The sequence below is a fragment of the Bombus vancouverensis genome, chromosome 15 (assembly GCF_051014615.1).
Source record: "Bombus vancouverensis nearcticus chromosome 15, iyBomVanc1_principal, whole genome shotgun sequence".
Taxonomy (NCBI): Eukaryota; Metazoa; Arthropoda; class Insecta; order Hymenoptera; family Apidae; genus Bombus; species Bombus vancouverensis.
The window spans coordinates 8,235,765-8,262,154 of NC_134925.1; the positions used below are offsets into that span (position 1 = coordinate 8,235,765).

A 26,390-nucleotide genomic window follows, 5' to 3' on the forward strand; every position below is an offset into this window, starting at 1 on the left:
ACACGTTAATTGACCTTGTTTTCTCTGGGCCCATCTTTACTCTATCGAGTTAGCAAAGGTAAATAAATCTATGTGGTCAAAATCTAAAGGAAATCAAAACCTAATTTAGAAATAGAAAGCTACTTCTACGAACATACACATTTTTAATTTGATATAGAAACCTACGTGTATAAACATTCACATCTTAATCGTTTCGACATTAATGTTACTATAAATCGTATAGTAGCTTTTTGAGAGATCGTTGTATTATTATTATTTTTCTGGCACCATTGCATAGAGCTACGTATCTCATTTCAGAAATTAAAAATCCGTAACTTTTATAAAACTTGACTGTGTATTACAGTTTGCATTATGATATTAGAAAATTCCGTTTCGATAGGGTTAGGTGGAAAAACTATAAATAGTAGAACATCCACTGATTACATTTATTGAAAAATGCTCATAAACTTTACATTATTTAGGATTTTACATATTAAAGCATAAATGATGCGAATAAAATAAGATTTATAATAAAACACCTAGAAAGTAACAGCAGTGAAAAACAATTCAACTAATTTTTATGACCGACAGTGTATCTGTCAAGTTAGATTAAGGAAACATATCTATTATTTAATTAACAGATTTAGCAAATGATTTGTATAATGATACAATGAATACAACGCGATCCTTTATGATTATGAAAATCGTAAATTGATAATGATTGCGCACTAGTAGTTTGCGCATCACGTGACCACGCGTCTGACGCGACTCGTAAACGTAAATAGCGTGTCGAAGATGCAAGAGTGAGAAGCTCAAACTGCGTTTTAAATCACCGAACAATCTTCCGTTCACAGGTAAATCGTTGGACAAGTCTGATTACCCACGTCTCGCAAAAAAAATCGATCAGAAATTGCATTAACAAGGTCTTAATAGCGCCGGCCAATCTCCATTCGAACAATCATATCGTTTCTCCTAGTGGTTATTCCCTTTTTGGAACGATACGAAACGATTCTAGGGAATAAAAAGACGGAAAAGACGGAAAGATGGTAAGGAACGTTGATCCCGCGGGAACGTTAGCACTGGTAGAAATGCAAATCCAAGGGAAATCGAGGCTGTAAGAAGTTAGCTTGGCAAACATGTGGTTAGATGGCTGAGGTTGGCCCAGGTTATGATAGGTTCGCGTGGTTGGGCCACATTAGACAGATCCACGGATCGAGATCTCGAATCGTAGAAATTCCCCGCTCCTCGACTCTCGACAGAGAGATGATACTCGGTTATTAGGCGTGTAACGCTGTTCGAAGCCTTTTCCACCGCTTTCTATACGGCCAGCCGGCACGGACTTCTCGTACACGATTCATCTTATACGAGTTTGCATCGTTTTCAGCGTGTAATTCAGCGGTTTTGATTCTACCATTCGGGAGGAGGAATCGTAAAATCAGGGAAAATTGCGGGACACCTTCCTTTCCGGATTCGCGACCCGGATAGAAACCGCCTTGTGGAATTCTTCGATTGGATCGCGTTTTGGTAAGTTGTTAATCAATTACTTAAAGTAGATTAGAGCGAAGAAGATTCTAGTGTTACTTGAGAGAGTGTTTATTATTTTATGACTAAGATCGTTTTAATAGGTTCGATGTAGAGTTACCGAGATTGAGGTTAGGTTATGTAGATTTTACTAGAAAAATTGAACACGAATCCAGCTATTAGAAGAATAAAATGATTAACTGTAAGAAAATTAGTACTAGAATATAGGATCAGTTTTTAATTCTTTGTAAATTACATGATAATCATTTGTGAAACCGATGAGCTTGGCACACAGATTAATCGAAGATAGATTAGAGATTAGATATAGGTAGATTAATTATAATACATATAATATAATACATGTATACAAATGTACTTGATTTAAGACTGTTGTGTCTTGCTTTTTAAGCTTGTACATTAAAAATTAGTTACGTCCTTCAGAAAATTTATGGTTAATATATTCCGCAGTAGCTCTTTTTATAATTTTCCTGTAAAATAATTACCAAACTCGTATAAACATTTTTCAATTCCACACATCGAATATTCTTCAAAATTAACTTTAATTTCTCAGTCTAACCGTTATTTGAATACTACAAAACTAATCTTGCAATTCCTCATATTCTTAATCTGTCAAACCTAATTCAAATCTACTTCACCAAAATCTAATCTCACTTTACAAAAGATACTACCAGTATCCTAAATACAAGTACTAAATGAAAATATTGTTAAAATATTCGATTTACCATCTACCACCATTCTTTTCATAACCTATAAAAATATTTTAGAATAATCACGTGGAACAGGTGTGTAACACCTTTCACCCCACCCCTTTTAATCGATTCATCGAAAGAATGAGAATAGCTGGAGAACAATCACGGAAGGAATTTCACGAGTTTCTCCAGCAGTCGAGGAGATCGGACTTTCGTTCGATTGTATATTACGACACCGGTTTCGCTGGCTCTCGAACCGACGCGATAAAAATGCGTGCACCCGGCTGCTGAACGAACAACGTCGCAGCTGATGGACTTTATGCTGACGCGTTGAACGTTCTCGTAAATTTGCATAAAGTTCGCTGGAACGACGATCCGGCTGCGGTTAAGTCCGTTTATAGGACTGGTACATATAAGGAGGGTGAGTTATTGGGTTCGATATATAGAGGTAATTTACAGAAGCGTGGCTAATGATGGCATAATAAATGTGTTTTAATTAATTGCTATTTGAAAAATATCTTCGACATCCTTGAATGCTAATTTCGAATTTCTGTAGTTTTTAATTGCTTTAGGCAATGTTTAAGAATCATTAATTTTTGGAGATTAGAAATTTCTTTATAATTCAATATTCTTTTTGAATAAAATTCTATTAACTGAGAAAGTTAATAGAAATTCTTTTACTTCTAAATATTCAAGAATGAAATAGAACAGTTTGTAGGTGCAAAATCTCAGTTCATTATGAGATAATTTTAATACAGAAAATTTATTTAGAATACACGCATGTACAATTGCGGGCCAGGGGAAGAGCATTTCCTTTACAGAAATTCAGAACTTTTAAAATATTTATGAATTGAAACAAATGTTCTTTATTTTTGCAAACTTTTGTGAATTTATATTAAAATACGCTCTTTGAAGCATCGATTAATATCAGAGATTCGTTACAAATACACTGTAATTGATTCGAATAAATTTTTTATCTTAGAAATATCGTTAATGAGCTGAGTGTACAGATCTTCTTATTTTATTGCGGTATATTTGGTTGATCGAAATCCGCCGGCAGGAATTTTCCATAGAATGTTAGGATGATGTGCTTGGTGTATTGTAAATGAGGCGAATCACGCACTGGTATCAGCATGTTTAATAAGATGCCTTTGCCAGCTAGTAGAGTGATCATCGATTTCCACATTCTTACGTTGAACTTCTCTGGATTCCACTCGAACCGATTCCACTTGACCGCATACTTGTTTCAACTTCACTCTTTTGAAAAATTTCAATCATTTACATACAATGTAAACTTCCAGAATTAATTCTGATTTTCACGAGATAATCTTGACAGAGATTTCCGTGTTCTCCATGAAGTTCCTAATTTACCATACCGTTTAATCTTTAAATATAGTCTACATGATATCGAAATTTATATTTTATCTGAACTATGCTTATGCTTGAACAAAGATTAACATAAATATATGTAAAATAACTACACCAGATTATATCGTACCTGATTCAAATCACTGTAGACGACCCAAACCTAACTTGAAGCTAGTTGAGATTTATACTTTTTAATCTGCATCCATCCTATGTCTATTGTATGAATTTTAAATGTATCAACAGAAAGTTCATCCAAATTTAATTCTTATTTTTACAAACTTATAGTCATTTAAACAAACCGCAGTTAATACAAATTTATGTAGACTTACTTATCATATCATTCCTGCATGTAATAAGAAATTCAACTCGTATCTAGACTTTGCTCAAACGATTTTAAAACAAATTAAGCCAACTTAGACAAATATGAACTAAGGATTATCATCGAAGTGTAGCCGTTTGATTCTTAATTCTTGAAATTCAATGTTCGCAAGATTTCCAAGTGGAACCTAGTCCAACGTGTATTCAAATCTCATTCAAAGAAACTGATGCAAATTTCATCAATATCGAAAAATAGCCATCTCGATGCATTTCAATTGAAACTCATCTTAAATTCAACGCTGGCCGAAATTTTCAAATCGAACCACTCACATCCAAGCAGATTAAAACAAAAATTTAATTGTATGGCGAAAACATCTGGTCCTCTGAATGTATTTCTAATCAAACTCAATCGAAATTCAGACCTCGCAAATTTTCAAACTCGATAATAATTTCCATCTCCAATAAAAACTTTTTATTAATCTTTGCTATCCAAGACACTTCGTACATTAAAACAATTTCAATGGCTGGCCAAGAATAGCCACTTGAATGCACACGATCACAAAATATTAATAGTCCCTGTGAATTCATATTTCCATGGTTAGTGATCGATCGATCGATAGACGATCCACCGGAGGAAGTCACGTCGAGGAATACTTCTACGATCACCAGACGTCTATTGGCGGAGGGGAACGATATTACAATGTCGTCGCGATGATTATAACGCATTCGATCAGAAGAGATGTATCGTGGCGGGCCTATGCATTCTCGGTTCGAACACGCTCGGGATGCGTGCGTATGCACGGTCACGTATCCTCCTCGAATACTTCCACGTGTTCATTATCGATCGATCGGACGCACGGGTAGTTTAGTATCCGGCCAGAAGTCACTCGAGAAGTCCACCGATTCTATTCGTGAGCGGTAATTGCGAGAAAGCTGATCGTGATAAGCCCTTCTAATAACCTCCTGTTCTTTTCTTCCCTTCTTCCTCGTCCAAAGGGGAAATTAACCTGCCCGCTTTCGAGTAATAGAGACGTCGGGGAAAGTAACCGATGGTGCGCGCAAATTTCTTTTTTTTTCTTTTTTTTCTTACGTTTTGAAACATTCACGGTTTGATTTTCTCGCGTGCTTTCGGATTTTTGTCTAGATTAATTGAAACCGATAAATTATTTCCTCGTAATTGACGGATCGGTAAGTCCGATCAATTATTTCCTTGTAATTGACGTATCTGCAAATTGAATGATTACGCAGGTTAGAGCGGTTTGCTTTTTTGCAAAGTGTATCACGTCGTGGAGGTTTCCTCATGTTTTATTTGGTTGCAGGTAGCGCTAAGATTCCGATTGCATTCGATCGTTGGCTGTGAAAACTTTGGAAAAGCACGCGTTACGAGCGCGTGGGAAGATGTAATCAACGTGATAATTCAATAATTATTCCAACATATAACCTGATGAAATCTAATTAACGCTATTTACATTCTGTATTTGGTATACTGTAACAATCTCATCCCTTTGTCAGTTTTTTTATTCAATCTTCTGTAGCACAGTGTAACTGATCCGAAAGTTCTAGTTAATTGGTAAATGGTAAAGCAATTCTTCGCTAAAAATTCGGCGATTTTTATTCCAAGCAGATAAAATCCAGTCGAAATCGTCTACAGGCTCCGTTCGGTATTTTACAAAAATCTTATTCCTTCGCTATTTGCCTACTCGAGCCTGCTAGATGTAACACACTGCAGCTAACTTCGAAATTATCTTAAAACCTCCTCGAAACCTCTCTAACCTTTTACCGTTTCGACCAACCCAATCCTGTCCGCAAATAAAGAAACGAACAGCAGAGTAAAAAGGGAAAGAGGAGGAGAAAAAAAGAAAAGAAGCAGCACCTTTTCCTCCATCTCGCGGTAATAATATCCCGAAAGATAAAACGCTGTTCCGCGATCCCTCATCGAGATGAACGCTGGCCGCGAATCAACGGGTGTCCCGGAAAAATGCCGCCTGCATTATTCGACTCTCGTTAAATCGATGCATAGAGGCGCAATTTGAACGTGTGCGCACGGCAACCGAGGGCAGCGGTCGCGAGGGATCGCTCGATTTTACGCGAACAACCGCGATAACGTTCCGGCCAGTTGGAATGGAAAACGAGAACAGGGAGAAGAAGGAAGGTGCAATCAGCTTAATGAATAGTCGCCACGCGTAATTACGGTTGCCTTCGAGGCGAATCGAGATCCTCACGAAGCTTCTTCGTGTGATTGGAGGGGATCCGATGGATTCTTCGACTGTGTTATCTGATAATCTTACATTTCTTTTATCTCTGATCGTCGATTTTGATCTTTCGGTAGAAGTGCTTCTCGTGCAAATGAATGTATGGTTTCAGCGTTGATGAGTGGTTGGTTTGGAAGAAGTCATTGAAGTGGATGGTTTGGGCGTTTGAACGTGTTCGAACGTGTTTCAGAGAAGATGGAGAAAGTTCGTCAAAGAATTTCGAGTAATGTGGTACTGTTTTATGGTGGTTGAGATGTTTCTACCAGGTGGTTTGTAATTTCTTTCAGCGCCGAGATTAGACTTGGCTTGTTAAGTCTGGTTAGGTTAAAGAAACATTGTGTAAGATTCTGTAATTGCTCGTAAGAATCAGTTTTATCGCGTGAATGCCACTTTCGCATCTTTTATTCTGATAATCAATGTCCACTTTCAAGCAGATTTTACGTTTCCAAATCCACAACACTAACTGTGATTCAATACTATCTAAAAGTTCAAATTTCCTTTATCGCTACTAAATCCATTCTCAAAGTTTCAATTACAAGAATTACAGCCTATTTCTAATCGAAGGATCCAACAATCTCGTTCAATTTTCCAAAATTCTTTTATGGCAAAGACGCTATCTCAAACTTTCCAAACCTGCAACGCTGACTCGAATCAAGTACGATATTCTAAGAATCGAAAGCGGACGGAATAAACTGCGGATGTTTCGGCAAATTCATATCTTCGTAAAGGTATTACTTCGTAAAAATATATTTTTATATAAAAGTAGGAAGAAACGCGATCTAAGCAATTCTGCCGATGGAAAGTTACAATAGACGCTATATCCTTTGTATATTTTATATATTTCAATATATTATGCGCATTCTGCGGACTTTTACATTTTAAATTTCCCATAAACGCATAAAAATCCGCAATCTAAACGCATCATCAGTTACCGTACAGAAACCATTGAATTACCATCTGTTCCCGATCAAAAGTTGCACCAGCCTCCTCCACGCGTGCTTCAGTGTATTACCATTCACTCACTGACCGCTCCACTCTCACGCTATTTACACACATATAACCGACACATTTATAAGCCGCTTTAGCCGGCTCCCCCGAGCTGTCCTAGAAGATATACTCGCTACCATTAACATTATTATGTGAGCCAGCGCTCGTCAGTGGGGATAAGTGAACGCGGCCGGCTTATTAAATTGCTGGTGTAACATTACGATTTACAGGGCAATAAGAGAGTTATCCAACCAGTGGCTCGCGAGTACACGCGCGTTAACGTTGCGTGTCTTTCCGCTGTAGGGTGTATATGGCGTTGCCTCTTCAAACTTCTTTTACCCTAACCTCTTCTCTCGTCTCGAGTAATCGTGGGTATCAGTCGTTGGGGGCGTCGAAAAATGTAACGAGATATCATGGCGACCGGTAATCCCCCTGTAAGACGATATTTGCGAATTAATTGCGATTAATGATAGCCAGTCCGGAGAAGGAGATGGCAGAGGGGTGCTTTCTAGGAAAGATGCTGCTATCGTTGAAATGTTGTTTCTTCACGAACGTTGGTGATTATTATTCTAGAGGCGGGAACGTCGACCAGGTAATGGCTATGAGTTAATGGCAACGGTGAATATTTTTGGTATATCTGTGGCAGAAGGAGGAGAAACAAAAATGAGAATCAGGATCAGATCTAACGCTAAAATTGTGGACAGTCGTCCCGCTTCTTTCTTGTCGGATGTTCCGTTTTCAAGTTTAAGTTTGGTTCACTGAAATTTTACTAAGCTCGAATTAGATTAAATCAGGAGACTCTTTCGACCTTCTTACTAGGTTTACTCTAACTTCGCGTTGCATTCAAGTTGGCTTTAGATTCTTCTTAAATTCGAATTACAGTGAATTACGTCAGACTCGAATCGTTTATAATTGAATATAGCATTCAACATATAATAATACAATCTTCGTTAAAGATATAGAAAACTATAAGAAACCATATACAGTGAGAAGACACAGGTTGCAAAATAATCTACATATAATTAACATTCTGCTGACCCGCATAACACTGAATAGAAAAATTCCAAATCTGTAGAATATAAGAATTCCTACGTAACGGTGGAAAATGCAATTATCGAAAGCGCGGTGCGAGATTTTCCTTGCGTTACAGATCCACGGTCGAAGAGCACCGAGCTTAAAGGAAAAGGGACGGTGGAAGGGTCGTGGAGCGTATAAAAAGGAAAGAATAAAAACGTTAGAAAGATTCAGCGGAGGGGCCCTGGAGGTTGCAGTGACTGCGAGCAGCTCGTCTAAAAGGAGTCCTAGGCGGGTTATCGGTCGGTAGAGGCCGAACAACATAGCAATTATCAGCCATTCCTCGCAAATAGCTGATGGTTAGTGATAATTATCTGCCGAGAACGCCACGCCATTGGGGCAGCATCGCGTACGAACGATCTATATACCGGGTGCCTAGAGCGAAAGCGTCCCCCCTTCTTTCTGTATCGAATCACTGCGCCGTTCTATTCTTGTCTCTGTCTTTCTATCGGTGTTCTGCATTTCTATCTTGCTCGAAATTGACAGTGATGTTATGATAATTCCTGTTCTTTCGTCACGAGAGGAGAACCAGATCGTTCCTTGGAACTCTCGGACGAATGAGTTTCTTAACCCATCGGCGGTTATTCTCTCAGTTTGGTGCGACGGTCGAGAGGAATTTGTTCAGATCTCGTGGTCGTGTCCGTAATGCATAGATAGTAATTTGTTTTAATTGGAAGATATTTGTATTTAGTATCTTTGAGAATACAACGTTATAGCGGAATAAAGTATATCTCGTTCATTTTTGCTTTACGCGGCTTTTTCCACGATACTCTTTATACTTTCTAAGACGATTTCTACGATGCGAAAGGTTTTTGAGACGTTGTTTATAATTTCTGGTAATCTTGTGACCAACAGAAGAATCAAGATTACTTAGTAGCAGCGATTGATCGAAGCGTTAGTGTTTTAAGTTAATAAAATTATGCTCTTCCATCCATTTGAACTTCTAATCCCATATATTTTCATACTGACGTGTTATTTCATGGTCATTGTATCTCAGTTTACTTGGCTTCAGCATCAACATAATGTTAATGAGATTTTATATAGACATCGGACTGTAGATTAAATTTATTGGAAAGCGATAGAAATTTACAGAATTATATATGGACAAATCGCAGGAAAAAGGAACTGCCAGTTAACGGCTTGAAAGAATAAATTTCTCTAAAGGGATAGTATCGGAGAGAATTCTCGCTTACGGGAAATACGATCGATAAATTATGATCGTTGGTTGTAATACAAGCGGAGAATGTGGAAGATTTTCTTAAACAAACTGGCAATTTTTTAGCCTCGCTTTTCTTTCTTTACTGAAACCAGGATAATGGCTAGGATATGCGGCGAACTTTTAAAAGGATGAAACAACGTTGTTGACTTTAATGTTGGCAGTTTAGCAGACATTGCGAGTAAAAGTGCGAACTGGCTCGCTCCGTGTAGCGCTTAGAACTTTATTATAACCTTTAAATAGATGTAATCTCGAAGTCATTACTGTTTACCTCTCAGGTATAGCAATCAGTGTTCGAACATAATCACGTTGGAGCGTGTAATTTGCGGGGCTGGTTGTTTACCGTGTCCCAGGCATTTGCATTATGCGGTTTACTTACTTATTTTGCAATATTCGATTCTATGGTTACCGATCGAGCAGAATTTGTAACTACATAAACTAGAAATCGACAGCCTGTCACTGTACAAATTTTCTATTGTCACAAATTTATCGTTGATTCAACACCTAACCTCGACGAAATCGCCATAAATCGTGGCTTTAATGTCAAAAACGCATCAGTTTTCTAATACTCGATAACACATTATGTAAATTGTAAATTTATAGCGACATTTATTAGGTTCATTCGTATGGACGGTTCATGACGAGGGTTGCCGATGATGACGACAGTTCTCACGAAAATGGTCCTTAGGAAAGCGAACAATAAAATACGCACAGTGAAACGAACGTATAAATAAGGAAGTGTTTACTCGTAAATTATAATCTTGAAAAATGTCTATGTCTATTGATAGAAACATTATTTCTATTTCTTCTCTATAGTGTAGAATTTTAAAATACGCTTCTCTTACATATACTTTGGAGTACTATAAATATCGAAGGATCTTCAAATTTAAATTTACATAAAAAGCATTTTCACGTTTGTCGAAGAAAATTTGAAAGATTTCACTTAAAAAACGATGACATAATATGGTAGACACACAGATATAAATTTTTCCAAGACTTGGAACAATAAAAAATTAGATTTGTACATAAATCCTAACCCAATCGTTAACTGAAACAAACGAATAACTCTAAACGGCCGCACCTTTTTACAGCACAAATTACAGCAAATTACAGCTAAATAGAGGGACGTAGTTTACGACGGTAGACAGCCTTGTCAAAATATACTGATCTCTCTGTGTTAAAGTTTGCATGGAAACCTATGGAACGAAATCTCAGAATGATCTCTGTTCGAGGCAAGGGAAAAATGCAAAATGGCCAGATAAAAGGGGCGGCACGCTCGAGGGGGGTCCCAGGGTAAACCGGGACAGCCGGTCGTTGCCACGGCAAATAAGCCCGACGAATACGTTCGAGCAACAGTGTGTTAAGTACTGGCATTAGGGTAATAAGCGTGCAAAGAGAGCGCCGTCGGCCTATCGGCGTCTAAGCCGGCACAGAAGTAGGTACGTGCCTCCACCCACCCACAGATCTCTTCCTCGTTCGTCCTTGTTACGCGAGATTCACGATCTCCTATCCGGTAATCCCATGGTTCGCGTACAAACTGATGGTGAACACGCAGGAAAACATACCGGTTGTTGTTTGCCTTTTTGGTGAACTTCTGGATTTCTGTTGCTCTTGCAGATCGTTTAGACCGATGTGAAATACATGGTAGTCGAGGATTAGATTTTTTACTAGGTATTTTTGTTGCACAAGGTGCGAAGGAAGCTCCATGCTGGTATATTTCGTTTTTATCGATGTGAATCAGCCTTTATTCACTTGGTTTGTAAACATTTTTGAAGCAATTTCTATTTACGAATTTTATTCATCAGTGTGTTCCTTCGTTGATAGTTGTAAGAAGTTTCATTTACTTATGTTTTACTTATATTGATGTAAATCAGCCTTTACTCGACTCATCCATAAATATTTCGAAGGAACGTCTCGGTACTTTTATGTAGTGGTTGTAATAAGCCCTATGTACTTACTACTTATTCCTATTCCATTGTTACCAATGTGAATCAACCTTAATCCATTTCATCTATGAATACCTTTGTACACCTATCTGATATCCAACTATCGATCCATTGCTAATGATTATAAGAAGCTCTAACTATTTAAATTTCATTTCCATAAATGTGAATCAGCCTTTATTCGCTGCATCTATGAATACTTTCGTACCGATGGCCGGCTACAAAATCTCACTGATTTGAATAATCCATAATTGATAATCGTAAGAAGCTTATCTACTTACATACCATTTCCATCAGTGCGAATCAGCCTTTACTCTACTCATCCAAGGATGTCTTCAAACCAACACCTACCTGTGTACACCATCCTATTACCATCCAATCCAACGTACTTACTTTCTTCATGCTTACATCCACCTTGAAAGAACACCCATTAAGGATCAAACAGTAACCTATCATATATAACGTTATAAATTCGCGATACCTATCTGCTTTAATTTTTATAAAGTCGACGAAAAAGATATTAAACGAATACCTGAAATTCCCTTTTACCGCCACGATATTAACAAAGCAAACCAGATAACGCAGATCGACGGACCAAAGAGATTGCGAAGGAAATATCGCGTTAACTCTTGATCTTCGATGAGTTCGAACAATTTCTTATAACCCGCTTGCAGTCGAACCCGTATGAACGCGGCTTAAGGATCCTGGCGCGAAGTTGCGCGCGCTGAAAGCGCAGATACGATCTGACCGGCTAAATTGTTTCGGATTGTTGGTTAATTGGGAGCTCGTTTTGGTCCTGCAGCTCTGGTCCGGTGCAAGGGGAGACTGCGAGAACAGGGTAGACAGAGAAGAAGAGGAAACACCGGTGTGCAAATGCCTCGCCCACCTACCCCATGGTGAACCAATAATCGAAGCTCGATATAGTGAGCCGACCTGGTGTTATCCAATCGTGGACCCGGTTGCCACGCAATTGACACGCTCTCGTATGGTAGGGGATCAGGGGGTGGTTGAGGGTGTTTGTACTTGTATATATCCATATGTATATGTATATACACACAGTTACATACACAGGAACGAAACGATGCACGGGTGAAAAAAAATATGGACGAGGAGGGTTCGAATAAATCTGCTCGGTAAATACCGTCGTTTTTATCTGCCCGGGAAAAATATCGAGGGGGGCTTGATCGATTCCCTGTTTTTCGCCGCTTTTTATCGCGGCTCCCTGGCGCTCGTTCGATTCCCGAATTTATTGGACGCTGCTCGGTGATCAGAATTGTAGATGACTGTGGTGGTTCACGTGATTATTCGTAAATTACAATGATTTACAAAGGATTTTTTATTCGTTAACGCATGAACTTTGGTACTTTATCTTTGGTATTTTGTATTTTATTTACACATTTTGCACTGAATTTATATTGCCTACCGTCATTTTTTAAGTCCTGGCAAGAGAAGCTTCTGTCAACATATATTTACCAGTATTGAAATCTAAGTCAGAGAAATTCGATAAGTTAGGGACGGGAAATGTTTTGATCCTTCGACGAATGTTTCATCGGTTCATTGCAGAAGATGATTAAATCTTTTTACGATATATATGAATCATGAAGATACAGTTAATCCTGAAAATAGATACTCGCAATATCTTTTATAAGAAATATACGTATCTTACCGTAAAATATCGTAGGCTGAATTTGCGATGATCGATCGATATTGTAAAATCAGCAGAAAAATTGTAAACCATCTATGTCTATGTATATGACGATCATATAATAATTCTTGAACCTTTACAATGTTCTTTTTCACTATACGAATAAAATAATTGACGTGGCAGGAAGACATGAAATGTAATTGCAGTTTTATAGAAAGTAATAAAATAAAAATTCGATGCTCGTCTATCGCGATGAAAGTCTACGCATGGATGATAAAAGTGGCGAAAGCAGGGTGCTCCGTTACATTGCATTGTAAATGGGGGTTTGTCACGCGTCATTGACCACGAGCTCGCGATATATATTATTTAGTAACGTCCAGCTGCGTCGCGTCGCGCAATCAATTTCTATATCGGCTTAATTACCATTAATAATGGATCCAACCAGACGTTATTAATGGATCGATTATCGGCTCATCTGATATCGAGCGGTATCGCATTTCGACGCCTCTTCCACGTTGCCACATGATTACAATCCTCTTCCATTTCGACCATATTTATTTTTTGTTTCGCCGATAAAATTACGAGAATGCACGCGAATCGTTTCCTCGAATAGACGAAGCGAGATTCTATCAGGAGAGTCACGGGGGTCATGTGAATAATCGTAAATTTGACAGATTTTAAATGATATCTAGATTTTGAAAACGTCTGATAATCAGAAGCATTATTTGACATTTTTTTTTTTACATTACTTTCGTTCTTTTCTCTTCTCTTTAAGTATTTTCACTATAAATCGAATAAAAAATGGAGAAGATTTTTTAAAGTTACAAATACTGTACGAAATTGTAAAAATGTTCTATAAAATATTCGAAGTATATTATTCATCGTGATATTCGTTTTTGTAACAAACCTCTGCTTGCGTTCCATTTCTTTAATTCGATAAAAACGTGAATTGCCATAAACATCCGCTGCCAAATTATAAAACGTAATTACGAAAAAAGATTTCTTAAATTCGCTAAATTTCTCCTACTGAAATATAAACGTAAAATACTTTTACTTCTTCGATTAATCAATGCAATTCCGTGTTTACATTTTTCACTTGTCAATCAAAAATTCCATTACGTATTCATAATGTTTTTATCAAACGATATTAAGTATTTATACCGAGTACATTAAGCGTGTAAAGCCGTGAGAGTAGCAATAAGTAAAATTTTACAGGGAACGCGCGAGGGTGTGTTTCGTGACAGGCTTCGTTCCCTCTTAAAAGAACACTCATTTTCGCGTTAGTGGTATTTAATTGCCGATGGTATCGCGATGAACACGTGAATCGTGAAAATAATTGTTGATGAGATTTTATAGATGTTACTAGAACGCGAATGGAAGAAGCGTATATAAAGGGGTTGATTTCTCTATTCGCGTTAAAGGGTGCAACTTTTGCAGAAGCTTTTCATTGGCCGATAATTTCGCAGAATAAATTGCGGATTGGGTTCTGCGGATTTCGATAAAATTCAGACGAAAAGAACACGTAAGGGGAGATCTCTGTTTATTACGCGATCATTTATTTCCACGTTAACGCTGTTTAATTGTATTATCGTGGTTCGGGAAGTACGTAAGAGATCGCTGATTAGATTTCGCTAATTTTCATGAAATATAAGTGGCAGTTTGTTATTCTCATTCCGTGCTATGGTATCTTTATTATTTCATATTATCTTACTAATGAAATCTTTATGAATTCATATTTATGGAATTATAAATGTCAAGGCTTATGAACGCCTTAGGTTTATAGGTAACATACAAATTCTCTATCGAAGAAATTCTTTCCCGAAGTTTTTTATAGTGTACGTATACTGCCGCAACTCGATTCTGAATTAAATGAAATTAGCGAGTTATCGACAGCAAGCTTCTAGGCAAATCGTCACTCGCTAATTTATAATTCTATAATTCTCCACTCTATCTTATTATCCTGTCTTCTCGCAGTTATTTCTAATTTCCTCAAAGAACTACCGCGCGTAAATTATAATAAATTTCAATTTCTACAAATTAATATGCCTACGTATAATATTACAAATATCCTCGGTGATTATCATTAACGTCCCTATAGATGATACATCACCAGCGATAGGATACCTCCAACAACAATTTGTCAGAATCTTATCTGCTCTTTATACACCAAACAACGTTCCCGTGAAAAATTGCAATCGCCAAGCAAGGAGCCAATCAGCCGACAATTTTCATTAAACGTTGCAATTACCATTTTACCATTTTTAATTCCACCGGCCTGGACGCTCTTGTTCTTTTTCAACTAAAACCCATCGCGGTATGACGAGCAATTCATGGAAGAGTCTGACCGGAGGGATCGATAAATCGCGCAAGGATAATAAAGGCCGTTTTGCATGGAATTCGAGCGTGTTTTCGGGAAGGAAACGATCTTACGTATAACGAGATGCGGCCAATTATAATTATCGTTCGATACATTGCTGCGCGGAGACGATCGTTCATAACAGCTTGTCTTACACGTGTCTGGCGAGATAACGAGGTGAATCGCGGTAATTGTCCTTTGTCTAATTACCGACCGGCTGACCGGCTGACTAATTGTTTCATCGGGTGAAAATAATGGGGCACCGTCACGCGCGTCAACATCCGCACGCACGACTCCGGTTTTCACGGCAGTCGATGCTCCAATCTGTTTTTTAGTTTCCTTTCTCTTGTTTCGCAACAAAGTATCGGAATTATTGGAAAACTTGTGAAATTTCTACGCTAACGCGTTGTCCATTGAATGGACATTTTTATGATATACCTATGACGTTAGAGTACCGCAGTTAAACACATTGGAGATACTGATAATATTGAGTAATTTAGGTCAACGCATTGAACGCCTCAGATTTATTATAGTAGTACGTTTATGACGTTGAAATATCGTAGTTTGTTTCAGTGCAATATGTTGTACATAGATACGTGTGCATCAGATTGTTGCGTAATGTAAATGTTTCCAAAATATCAGATTTCTCATTAAGATATATCACTTAACTTGGAATAGAATTTTTTTTAACGAGGACAGAACCTAAATAAATGTTACTGCGGGATAGTTTGGAGAATTAAAAGGTGGAAAGAAAATGGTGGCCAAATTCTAATGTGTTCCATTCTTTTTGTACCGTTACGTGTTTCTCGAATCTTTTGAGAAGAACGTAAATTATGCGTACGTAGACGTTTTGATCTTTAGGAAAGTTTAGGAAAGAGATTTATTAGTTGTGGTAATAAAGATAATTTCTTAGATTCCGATATCTTTCGAATGCAGACTCGAAGAACGAACTCGAAGAATCTTGGAGAAAAATCTGGAGGAAGAATCTGAGAGAATCTGAAAGAATCTTGTAAGGAAAAAATGTAGAAGAACGTGGCAGAGGAATCCAGAAAAACCTAGAGGATGTAGGAAATTTATACTTTGTATCAAAGAATTTGAAATCTCAAGATTCGCATGTTCCATCTTAAAGAGTTATTTGCTCTCGCAAAAGCTCCGACCTAAGAACAACAGAAAGAATAAAAAAATGGATGCTCGGAGTGGAAGTAGCGAACAGTTAACAGGAACCGAAAGCCTATCAATCACAGCCACGTCCATCGTCCTCGGCTATCTACGATGAGAAATTCTGCAGCTTATCATTTCCGATCATTTTCCAGTTACTCAACTGTCGTTCTCTCGTCATCGACGAGTAATTGGCCGCGAGTAGTTATTTCATTAGTGGAACTTGATGGAGAAACGAAGGGGACAGAAACGTGACATAAATCGTGGCTCATAATTGACTCTCTTTTAACCGATCCTTACCTTCTAACGTTGCAATTGGAAAAATCGTCGAGAAACTCTGTCCATATGGGAGGAAAAAATTCAATTAGAAACGAGATAAAAGACGGAAGAATAAACGAGTAAATAAAGTAAGCAATGAGCAAAGAAAATCGAAATACTGTCGGTAATTACTGTTGTATGTAGATCATCGTTGGTATAATTTTTTTTTGTTACTAACCTATCTTAATTTACAATTGCGATGGTTTAAATAAATTATGAACGCAGAACGAGGCAAATGACATTATCGAGATTAATGCACGGTTTGTTCGTGATGGTTTTTCAATCGTGATGGCGTGCCGGTACCGTTCAGTACCGGAAACACGCAACTATAGTGACGTTTTTCACTCGTTCTCGGGACGAAAATCAGCGATTCGGTGTGTCTTTCAACTTCTCGATATTGTTGAAATGTTGTATTGTTCTGGCGAGTATCTTCGTTTATCCTCGAGGTGATTGCTTTTCATAGAAGCGATACTTGTGTCTAGCGTTTCTTTTGATTATTTCTGGGGTTCAATGAGATAGTTCTTTGGCTGCTACTACTTTTAGGCGAACAGTTTTTCATTAGAAGTTTATTTTCTATTTATTTGGTAATTTAATTTAATTCTGGTATCTTTGCAGGCAAATATGCAAAATAGCATTCGTGAAAACAAATAATATGTTCAAAATTAAGGTACCTAATCTAGAGTCTCGAAAATCTTTTCTGATTTTGTTCAGTTTTATCTAAACCTTGGTGTACGTAGTATATTATTTTGTTACGAATAGAATAAGATTACAGGTTTCTTTATAAAGTTAATAAATTATACAAAATTCTTAAAACACGTCCAAAGAAAAGAGGGTATTTCTTACCGAAAAACATGAAAATCCACATCAGAATCGACTCTAGGATTATTTACGAATTTCCCACAAACTCTCTCCGTTAATGCTATCACTTTCTCAATCCCAAAAAAAGACAAAAATAGGAGAAAGAAAAAGAGACACAATACCCTGTCATTATTCACTGCGTCTTATACAAACACGCGCGGGTGGTGCAAATTGCTCGAGACTGTCATTATGTCTTGCCACACCAGCATCAAAAGGGATTTTTGTTGAAGAAATTCGTGAGACTTTCTCTTGGACGAGGCATCACCGGCGATTATTCGTCAATTTTCTCCCACTAGTTTCCTCGACGCTCGATCCATCATCCATCGATGATTACGATCATGGAAATTCCCTTGTCGCAGACGAGGGAACACCGAGGCGTCCGGTAATTTCCTCTCCGCGAGAAGCGTGGGCCTCGCGAGGCGCAAAAACGCGATCCTCGAAGAGGAGGAAGCAGGTTGAGCGCGTGTGCGTACGCCCGCTTCACCGACCACCCTTTTCCCTCCTCTCTTGTCCCTCTGTCCACCCTCGCCGCGGCCTCTGACAACATAATCATCGGGTTTAACTCGCGCTAAAGCATAGTTAAACGGGCAGCTGGAGTGGCGCGCCTAAAATGTGTGTTTAACCGGCTGTCCCGTTTTTAGAATCCTTTGCGTACAGCTCGTTCGCTCGAGTTACACCGTTATTATCATTATTAGATTAATGACGGGATATCGAATGACGTTGTAGCGTGAAAAATGCACGGTGCAACCAGCCGCCATCGCTGCATCGATCACTCGTTCGTTGGTTTTTGGCAACTACCGGGTGTTGCCGATGCTTTCGATTGGCTTTGGCTTAGGTTGGTCGAGTTAGGTTTGGATTTGGATGGGAAATTGTCGGTAGCGGTCGATGGGTTGGATTAGGTTTGCGCGGGGTTTCAGAGGATAATTTGGTTAGTCGGCGTATGGTTTGAATTGAATGTAATACTGGGTGCGGTTGATGGTTTGGATTAGATCTGAGTTGCGTTTTGCATTAGATTTCAGTGGAATTTTGAGTTGGAGCGCCAAATTTTTGAAAGTATAGTCAGTGGGTTGAGAGATAGTTTGACTAGTCGGTGGTTTGAATTGAATTATTTCTAGAACTGCGTAGTGTGATCGATGATCTGCGTTACGTTTACTTCGACTTCTGCAGCTTTTGGGAATCGTTGGAAGCAGTTGGATTTGCTTTGAATTGGATTTACAAATTATTGGAAGTAGTCAGCGGTTTGCACTTGGATGATTTAGTTCAGTTTGAAAAGTATTAACAGCGGTCCATCGTTTTGTATCAGATTCTGAACTCGGTTTTCAGTTAGATTAATAGGAATTAATAGAAGTAGTTCGCGTTTGGATTAGATTCGCTGGAAATTAATCGTTGCTTTGAAACTTATAGGTGTGAAAAATATTCGAAGAGAAATTTTGCTTTAGTACAAAGTTCAAACCAAATTCCATAATGTTAACCTACTGCAACTTCGTTATACCCGAAACACCCTTCATTTCGAGTTAAATATCCGCAGTTAAGTAATCAGAAAGAGTACTTAACGTAAACTCTCGTAAAAATCAGGCCAATTAAAATCAAGGTTGTATTAACAGTACTAAAAATGAATCAATCGAACGTGCAAAAAACCAATCGCTGAAGAGAAGAAGAGGAAAGAGAGAGAGAAAGAGGAAGAGACAAGGACGTCGGTAAATTACACGACGTTACGAGGAAATTGATAGTCTAATTATGGCTATCCGATCGGTAGGTAAAGAACCAATTTGCTGGCCGGCCAATCGACAGGCATCGTTCGATTAGGATTCAGGCCGCATGGTAATCGCGTTAATTTTCACCGGTCGCCGGACGTGATCTTTACACGGCCGATAATCACAACCGGTGCCAAAAATCAACTGTTTAATATTAATAGGCCGATTAGATTAATCAAACTCCATGGCACCGTGCAACATCCACGCGCAACCTGCCATTGCACCTCATAAATAATACATTCGAGCTTGTTGAAGGGCGGTGTATTTACATCGACTCCCCCAAGTCGAAAATATTTTCGAGATTTCTGGGGATAAAAGATACCAGAGAAAATCGGGGAAAGAGTCAGAAATGTCTGATAAGGCGCCACTTTTGGTATCCATTTTTATATTGCTAGAGTACTTTGTTAGTAGAATCGTTAACGATGACGGTACGATACTGATCAAATAGCCATGTGATGATCACAATGATATGTTATTGATACAATGATGATTATATCGTGTGATGATGTTGATGGCCATATGATGACAACGTTGGTTCATATGTTAATGATACATAGTGATTACTAATATAGTAACGATAAGATAACGCGACTAGAAGCGATATTTTGGTAAATTGATATTACATAGAATCGATACTAAATTTTAAATGATTTAGATCTATGTTATATATGTAGTGTATTATATATATGTACTATATGTGTTTTATATACAGGGTGGTTGGTAACTGGTGGTACAAGCGGAAAGGGGGTGATTCTACGCGAAAAAAGAAGTCGAAAATATAGAATAAAAATTTTTCGTTCGAGGCTTTGTTTTCGAGAAAATCCACTTTGAATTTTCGCTCGGTACGCGTGCACTTTATCACGTCTCGTTCTGCACTGCAGATTTTTAAAAAAATTAAAAAAAAAATTTTGATTCCATATTTTCGACTTCTTTTTTCGCGTAGAATCACCCCCTTTCCGTTTGTATCACCAGTTACCAGCCACCCTGTATATATAGTTATATTTGGAATTAATTGATTGATTTAGATAAGTGAGAAGCAGGCTCATCTTCCGCCATGTTGATTCAAACAGTACGCAATTATGACCCTCGTCTTCTTGTTTCATGAACATGTAGACGTTCGTACGTCCTGTATTTCGAATTCTATAATGAGATCGTAAATCAGGGTAACTTAACCTCAACTTTAGTCTCGCTCTCACTCGATCCAGATTACTGATAGGATCATACTACTCGGTGTTCCTTGATACACAATCTCTCTACTAGTAACTTAACTCGCGATTCTAATTACGTGGAAACAAGCTAGCCCGTTTCTCATCTTAACCGCTCCTTAACACCTGCGGCTATTACCAAATCCCATTGCCAGCCTTAACGACAATTTCATCCAATAGTTTAAGTTTCATTATCGTCCCTGCAACAAATTTAAGTCGAAGTTCAGATAAACGTAGAACTGTTCTGAATTAGCATAATTTAATTTAATAATTCAAAAACACCGGCTCCCTTTCACCAATACCAAATAATTCTCAAACCAATCTGAAATCGACGAACAAACGTTTCAAGAATCATACGTAACATAACCTAAAAGCGTTCATCGATAGACGGCTCGTCAGCCTCAAATCGAATCTCCACATTCGACGCTTGGCATATTCGCGTCATGTCGAGTCGTCCTCTAAATTCCGTTTAATCGGTCGTACAGAATAAAAATAGCGTATCGACGAGCGGACAAGTTGGCAGGAGCATTGAATCACGATAAGATCGGCCGTATATGCTTCCCTTAGCATTGTTTAATGAAACGGGTTCTCGGTTCTCTAATGCCATCCGAGGCAGAGAGGGTGATATTCCGCGAGGTGGTAGGCAACACCATCCTCGTATCTGCGCGTATATTTTTCACGCTACGCTTGTACACGCTTGTACGCGCGTGGAACATCCGAGACGAGCGTGCAGCGGCCGCCAGTGTGCGAAGAGTTGTACGGATATTCCATACGATGCCGGAGGCCTGATAGAGTCGTCATGTGCCTCCGTGTAATCAGGGGCTCTCAGCTGCGTACGCTTGTGTTTCTGGAGCCCATCAGACTTCCTGACAAATCTACTGCCCGACAATGCCCTGTAATAGTATCCACTTTTAGACGGTCCTTCGGCAGTTGCTTCGGTTTCTCTGGTGACCGGTTTTCACGCAGTTTTGTGGTTAACAGGTTGAGTAGGCATGGCTATAGTTCGAGCTGGTGTGCAGCTTTCGCTCGAATATTAGGCGTTCGAGAATTCGACAGAGGATGCAGAATTTGGGGAATTCCGAAAATTGCGAATTTGGGAATATTAGAATTTAAGCATTCGAGAGTTTAGGAATATAGGTATTTAGGAATTTTGGCGGCTAATTGGCAATGTAGGAGTTTTAGAATACAAAGATTCCAGAATGTGGAAACTTTGAAATTTAAAAAATCGTTAGGTTTAGAAATTTAGGAATCTTGCTGAAGTTTTGCGAGTGCAGGAGTTTCAGAAGGTAAAGATCTAAGAATCGAGGAACTTCGAAATTCTGCTTAACTTTGTAGAATTTTTAGATTCGCGAATTTAGAAACTTCGTTTGCTTCGGTAGAAGAAATTCGATCGACGATTAATGTCAAGTAGCGACTTGATTTCTTAAGGAACCGAGGATTCCTGTACTCGACGAATCTTCAATCTTGTTGATAAGAACTTGCCCTCGATCTGCTTTCAATTTTCAAGGAAAAGCGCTTCTCGGATGCGCTTCGAACGACCTAAATCACCTACGATCACACTATATAAATTTCCCATGTAATCTGGCTTTATCGACGAGTTTCTACGAACGAAAATCGAGTTTAACCGCGTAGCAGTCGCGATAATCACGACGATACGCCGCGGCCGTATGATGCATCGTGTTGCCGCTATCGCGACACGAGTTCCAGGAAGATTAGAGCAGCTAATTAATAAAGCGGGGTTATCCGCGTTACATCTTCACGGTATTAGCCGGCCGAATGGCCGCTTCATGGAATCCGATATCTCGGGGACCGATCGAGCTTTAATAAAGTTCTCCACGCTGAACACGCCGAGAGATGGAGAGAGGTTGGTAAAGGAGCAGAGAGAACGAGAAGAAGAATGTGTTGGAATTTCGTTGGTAGAACGTGACCCACGGGGAACGGCATCGCGGGCAACGTTCGAACAGGCTTGTCATGATTCGATACTCGCGCTCGCTTGATAAACGATTCGGTTTCCCTGGGGAGCTTGGATAGGGAGCAATTGCTCGAGAAATTGAGGTTAGCTTTGTGGAGCTTGTTCGAGGAAAGATATGGGATTTGATCGAACTTCGTGCTGTTTGATAAGTTCTTTGCATAGATTCCGTTCTGCTTGATATATCGGTCGATGGGAAAGTTGGGTTTCGTGGGATAAATTTGTAAGAAGTTTGACTTATGTATTTAACATTTAGAGGGTCGGAGTGATCTTTGTAAAGACGGTAGGAGATTTTATGATATCAAGTACTCGTTCCTTTAATATCAGTAGCTCGATAGGAGGGCTAAAGTTTCAAAGTATAAATTCCTATGTGTAATAATTCTTCGATGTTTAGAGTATGAACGTCTTCTGTCTTATACGAAATAGATGTGTGTTAGTCAAATGTATTCGTTTAACAAAACGCTGTTGGATTTTGCTCTGCCATAGACATTGGTTCGTATAAATCGGTACAGTACCGAATCCTCGCTGTCGCCATTCAACGATCATCAGGTATAGGCGTAGTGCAAGAGTTACTCGACGACTCAATTTGAAAAAAGCGTTTAATTTGCTGTTAAGCATAGATTCGAGATACAGTCAGGGGGGAATTATTCCGAAGTAATCGGGATCGCAGGATACGGTTTCTTGCCGTGAGGAGCGGTACTTTTATCCGCGATTCATCTTGTAAACGAAACGTCTTTACCATGGTATCTGTAGATAAGCTTAAAAGATAGCCTACTCAGGGATACATTTTAATTATTCATACGGGACACCCGTGGATATATCCTTGCTCGACTTTAGCTCGTCACGTACATCGATCTCGATCCCGAGAACAGCGTCGCGCCGTCTATTTGAGAAAATCGCCAGTACCTGCTCGAAACTTCTCTTTTTCTCTCGACGTAAGGAAGAAAAGGAACGAAGGAGAGAGAGAGGGGGAGAGAGAGAAAAGAGAACGGTATCCGATCAGCTTGTAATTTATTCGACATTTTGTAATTTAAATGCTTAACGCGTGTAATTTAAGCATCCCCTCCTACTGGCCATCGAATGGGTGTGTTTCTCCTTGTAGAGCAAACTCCATTAAAATGATTAAAATTAATGAGACACTTTGGCCAGGCGATGGAGGAAAGAGACAGCAATGAAAAATAACGCGGCGTTTCGTCTCACTGAAATTCGAGATAGGAGTTCACGGAAAAATTGTTTTCACGTGCACGTAATTTCAGGGAAGGAAGTTTGTCGGCCGTATAATCTGAATTTGTTTAAAGCCGCTTAATATGAGAAACGCGGAAACTGGTTTGTCGAACCAGGGCGAGTTGCTATCTTGTGAACGCTGGTAGAGATAAGCGGCTAGCGACTCTTCCACAAGCAATTGTCACAGTTATCAAGAATTGATTTTTCTTCCGAGAATGGTGACAGGTTTGTTCAAATTGGCCACATCAATATCACGTTACGTTACGCTTAAAAATCAATTCCACGTTCAAAACATGACAGTACACAGCATGTGCCTTATTTTAGGTATAATTGATAAAACTTCCAGAGAATTTGTGGCTTCACAAGGATCACGCAATTTCATGTTAGACACGTCCATCGGTATATGTGTGATATATCCGTGTATCATATCGCTTTATCGAATTTTCCAAAAAAATTGCAAACATAACTTCCCTCGCTCGAATCAAGTCGTATTTCAACTTTCCTGCTGATCGATCCAATTTTTTAAAATTGTCTTGGCAATTCGCACGGATCGACGGCGAAAACAAACGAAACTACGCTGAATACTGCGAATTTATTAGAGGAACCAAAGGAATGCACCGGCTGATCCTCGCGCGCTACTCATACTTAATATATCAATCATCGGTGTGGATTCGAATGGGCGCGATCGAGGCCGTTCGTCATTAAAATTCATTTGCCGACGATTCACGGCTGCCTCTTTCTCAGTCGGCCGTGATTTTTCCCCGGCCGCTAATCGTCGAGCAAGCGCGAGCGCGCGCCGGCCGCTTGCTTGTAAAGTGGCGAGGCTCGCGCCTCTCCTCGCGGCACAATAGGCTCCATGGATGATTAATGACGATCTTGGAACGTTAATGAGGCGATGACTCGGCCGACTTTGCTTAACCGTTCCCGAGGGAGCCACGATTTTCGTGGTCCTCGCGATAACATACTTTGTCGCAATTCCAACCCCTTTGAGAATTTAACGACGAAGCATTTTACAGACGTTTTATTGCGAAATTACATATTTATTACGAAATTCAGTTTGCACGGTACAATATGCTATTCGTGAAACATTTGAGCCAAGGTAATCGGCAATAAATGTTGCATCTGAATCAATGTATTATATTTTTCGTTCTCCATGTTCTTGTTCGTACTAGGGTCTGCAACGATTAGAGGCTGTTTTTGTATCGTCTACGTGGAGCAGTAGGTGTAAACTTATTTCAAATTCATTCGCATAAGCGGAACCTGTAAATGTAAACCTGAAACGAACACGTTTCAACTACGCGTTAGTCTCTATCTCGTTGATCCTAGGGCCAGGTCGTCTTTAAAAATCACCTTGCAAGTTGAAGTTTATATTCCATCAACCCCAAAACGAAATACGCTCGAAGCAAACGTCTAGCAACTATGTGTGAAGTTTATTTCATCAATTCGAAAATTTCTGTAGACTATATGTCGACTATACGCCTTCCAACTATCAGGTATACACTCGGAAGTCTCTACTGCGTCGGTTCTAAGAACAGATGCACGCTTGGAACAAGAATTTTCTACCAGCCATAAATCCGGAAATCCCTACTCCATCGATCGGGTATCTATAAAATATCCTGTGTGATGTTTGTTCGGTCCGGTGAAAAGAATCCGCTACAACGAGTATGGCTTATCAACTGTATATTAAATCTCTATACGACGTATCTTTGATACAGTGAAAAGACCGTGCAGCCGAAGGAATCTGCCCTTTATTAAAATCCTACGTGCACGGTTAATACTATCATCTGCATACAATGAAGAAGTAACACGCACGTTCCAGGAACGCAATCGCGTTAGAATCCAACGTTGACCCTGTAGTGACTCGACCAGATTCGTGGCTACCAGGGCCAGGTGCCCGCGGGGGGCAAATTAAGTTGTGATTATCTGTCGATGCGATTTAGTCGACGTTGCGGTGTGATGTCGTCCCAAGGATCGTTCTACGGGCCACGAAACGAACGATTGCTCGCGAGAAGAGACGCGGCGGTCTCGTGGAAGAACGAGGTAGAGAAGAGGCAGAGAGTCGAGCGGTTTGAAGAAGGAGAGGGAGACACGAGGTTCGTAGAGGAAGAGAGAAAGGGAAGGACGTGTTTCTTCGTCGAGGCAGAAACAAATAGCCATTGTCTGTGCGGAGCCACGGCAGTGCAGAGCCTGAGGAGCATCTATCACCTGCTTATCACGATTATACCACTTGTGCCTTTCCCTCTCAGCCTCCGCTTACCTTCTTCTCCTCCTCTCCCCACTTCTTCTTCTTCTTCTTCTTCTTCTTCTTCTTCTTCTTCATCGTCGTCGTCGTCGGTGTTGTCGTGTTCTTTCTCTTGGTTCTCTCGTCTGTTCCTCGTCGTTGGACCACGCTGGTCGCAGCGTCGGACCCGCGGCGAGTGAGACGTTTCCAGTGAGCACCCTTTTTGCTCAATTTCCGATCCATCCAATGACCCGTACATCAGGCCCCGGAACGCGGATAAATAATTAGCGGATCTGACGGCAGATTTTATCGGT

The 26,390-nt window shown here is 39.4% G+C and overlaps 1 long non-coding RNA gene across 1 annotated transcript in view; it reads left to right on the plus strand.

Annotated features, from left to right (window-relative positions):
• Window positions 1-756: 756 nt before the first annotated feature.
• Window positions 757-26,390, plus strand: part of LOC143303647 (uncharacterized) — a 30,760-nt gene continuing 5,126 nt past the window's right edge. The window contains exons 1-2 of the long non-coding RNA XR_013060156.1: window positions 757-833; window positions 1,364-1,503. This is a non-coding gene — a long non-coding RNA (uncharacterized LOC143303647). The remainder of the gene's footprint in view (window positions 834-1,363; window positions 1,504-26,390) is intronic.